Below are 3,592 nucleotides of genomic sequence, written 5' to 3' on the forward strand. Positions count from 1 at the left end.
CTATTACAACATTATTTATTTTGTCTTTTATCAGCTGCACTATCTTAAAAATTTAAATGTTGTGTCCACATTCTTCAACCATTTGACTATAGCAGTTATAATATTCAAAGATGCTTGGACGCACGGGAAGGCGTGAAAAAACTTAGATAAATGATTCAATAGGAATCTTTTGCACATAAAGACACTATTACTGAGTTTATCGAATATTCATATTAACTTTGACTTTGATGGGGCTCAGAAAAAGACTCAGCACAAATGACTACTTCTTGAGGATTTTATTAGATTTCCTCTTTATAGTAAGACTTTATGTCACATTTACCAGTGTATTAGAATTAATATGTTAGTGGGTAAACTAGAAAAGATTTCAGAAGGAACTGAAAGATGGTTGTGAATTTGATTAGAAGACTGATTTTAAATCAGGTCATGTGCTTATGAGTAATAATGAAAAGACCCCCAAAGCCTTTTGGATAGAAACTAGATGATAGTTATGAATATTGATAAACAAAACTTAATCCTGAGTTCCTCAATGGGTAGCTCAGGGCTCTGGCTTCTACTAATGGAAGACCAAAAAATTTCAAAATGCTAAATCTATCATGTAAATATGATATATAGTTTAGAAAATTTAAAAAATATCTTTTGAGTATAACTAGTTGTTTAAATTTAGCTTTTTTTTTTTTTTTTTTTGGCAAGCAATCCTTGGTTGACCTCACAGATTGCAAGGACCTTGTCAGCTTCCAATCCCTTATTTTTTTTATTTTTTATGCCTACAGCACCTGGTCTTCCTAGATGGTCTCCCATCCAAGTACTAACCAGGCCAAACCCTACTTAGCTTCTGAGATCAGACGAGATCGGGCTTATTCAGGGTAGCATGGCCATAGACTAAATTTAGCTTTGTTTCAATCAAGGTTGATAATTATTGAGATGTTACCTTGCAGGCAGTATCCTGGAAATAAGTCAGGCCCATCACTGGGATCACAAAGTTTATAAACAAGTTAACAATTGTTAATCCATCCAAATGTGCTAGCAAAACCCAAGACCAAACCTCAGAGATGATTAGGTTTCACTAGTCCACCAAAAGCATTTTTTGAGGGGGCGCTGAGGGAGGAGATTAAAATTCCCAGAGACCACATGAATGTACTGGGCTATGGATCTGATATTTAGAGTCTGGAAGTCCTCTTGGCTCCTTCCTGTAGGTGACCTTCTTTCTGTTTCCCTCCCAGGTCTTGTTCTCTCTCTTTTTTCATGGTCTCTTCTATGCCAAGTATCCCCTCAGATAAAGTTCCCACCTCTCCACCTCTTTCTCCACTCTCAAACTCCATCTATTCTGATAAATAGACTTGATTGGAGGTTAACGTGATTGACATATGCATTTTATCTGGACTTTGAGGCCAGAGGCTCTTCCAGATTCTTACAAGTTGTGCCGAATATACCCTGTACATACCTCCATCACTGCCCTTACCATATTATATCAAAATGACCTGTTGACTTTCCATCTCTCTTACCCTGCTTTGACTGTGGCAGACATTTTATTAATATATGTATTTCCAGAAACTATAGCAGTGTTGTACAGAGCGAACTCAGCCATATACCAAAGTCATGAACACAGAAACAAGTGCTCATTCCAGCCACTAAATATACTACCTGAAAGTCAGCATAGAGAAGAGAAAAGAACAAAGATTTTTAAAGTCGGACAAGCCTGGGTCTGTCATCCAATTATTATTCACCCATGGGTGTTTTCTTTTAACCTACTTCACAGAGTTGTGGTGATTTAATGAGATAATAACTAAGTAATCTTGGCTAGACCTTAAAGCTTTCAAATTTATCTATCTACTGATGATTTCTCTACTTATCTCTTTGGCTAGGATTTGTCTGCTGGATTATGAGCCACCTGGATGTTCCGGCCTGGATAACTCAGAGGCCTATCAAATGCAATTTCATGAAGAGTAAGGTAATTATTCATTATTGCTGGCACTATCTCTACTCATACCATCCTCCCCAACAAACACCCCAAATGTGATCCTTTTCCAATATATTCCACCTCTGAGAGGAATTACTTGCCACTTTGCCCAAGCCAAAAGTTCAGGGACCCTCCCTGGTGTCTACTCACTCCTTACCCCATGCATCGATCTCTTTAATATCTCTTTTATTTCTCTACATCCATCTAAGCTCATTCCTTCACCTTTGTTTGGGCCTTCATTTCTTCTAGTTCAGATCACTGCAATGGCCTTCTCTGACGGGCCTCTTTTCTTGTAATTTCACTTCACTCCAGCCTCTATTACTTTCCCGTTTTAAATTAGTGGCTTTCCCTGCTCTGGGATAAATTCATCCCTTAACATAGTCTGGTCTCTGTGTAACTATCCTCTCACTGCTCCTTCCCAACCTTCCACACCTACACTAAGCTACTTGCAGTGCTGCCCTCTCCTTTACTTCTAAAATTTCAAACACAATGTTCCATTCCTCTTGTTTTTTATCTGGCTAAATCTTAGTTAATCTTCTGGACTCCAGTGTCATCTCCTCTAAGAAAACTTGTCTGCCACCTGTCTGAGTGAGGTGCTTTGCCTCTGTACTCCCGGAGAGCATGAGTAAATGCTAATTCATTAGTGTTTCTTCCTTTTGAAGGGCCAAGGTTGGGTTTTATTTTGTCTGTTCTCAGCAGCTAGCCTGGTACTTGGCACATAAATAAAATTGTTAAGCTTTTCTCTCTGCGCAGGATCATTACCATTCTGAGTTTTAAGATTCCGTTTGCCTCTTTGCAGATTTTTTTTTTGCAGATTTTGCATCTACTCTACCACACCATAATACACTTTGCTGCATGTCAGTTTTCAGTGTGTAGGAAAAAATCTGGTCAGCTGCTGCTTGACAGCTGGAAAAACAGAGCTGCATGGAAGCCAAACTATTTTGTACCTCAGAGAAGGGAGGAGAGCCTCCTGCTTCATGAGGGTGTGTGGGTGGAGGTCTTAATCATCTAGTCCTTTGAGATCCTTGAGAAAAGAAAACTCAAAGGAATATTACACAACATGGAGAAGAAATAGGAGAATAAGCAGAGACATAACAAACAACAACAATGTTGAAAAATACAATGTACAAGGCTAAAAATAGTTGGGATCGAGTTTGGATAAGAAAAAGCTGTGGGTCAATGTTCCAGTGCCCTAAAGAGCCATGCGTGAACAGGCTCCGTTTTGAAGGATGTTGAACAGATGTTCACAGTCCTCATGATGGAGAGGAATGTGCAATAGGTCTGGAATGCCCTCTGAGGAGCTGAGACAGGGGAAAGAGGACAACTTTATAGAGAAAAGACAGCCTGAGCTTTAGCAAAACATTATAAAAGAATATCCTCAAGTTCCACGTGACCCAGGCAGGGGGAAGAGGATGCACAAATAATGATGGTATTTCCTGGGTAGTAGGTATATTTTGCATTTCTCTTTTCCAGTAGACTGAATATCCCAGTAGATTTTTCAAATATATTGCAGAATTTCTCTAGAAGCTTTGAAAAGTTCTAGTGGGATGGAGTAGGGGGCAGATCAGGCTTTCATGGTCATGCAAACAAACACAGTTCTCATATTCCAATCTCTCTCTCTCTCTCTCTCTCTCT

At 39.1% G+C, this 3,592-nt stretch overlaps 1 pseudogene; it reads right to left on the reverse strand.

Moving 5' to 3' along the window:
- Nucleotides 1–761: 761 nt before the first annotated feature.
- Nucleotides 762–880, reverse strand: LOC120597219 (uncharacterized; annotated as a pseudogene).
- Between the last annotated feature and the right edge of the window lie 2,712 nt (nt 881–3,592).

This window comes from Pteropus medius, unplaced genomic scaffold (assembly GCF_902729225.1).
Source record: "Pteropus medius unplaced genomic scaffold, Ma_sr-lr_union100, whole genome shotgun sequence".
NCBI classification, from domain to species: Eukaryota; Metazoa; Chordata; class Mammalia; order Chiroptera; family Pteropodidae; genus Pteropus; species Pteropus medius.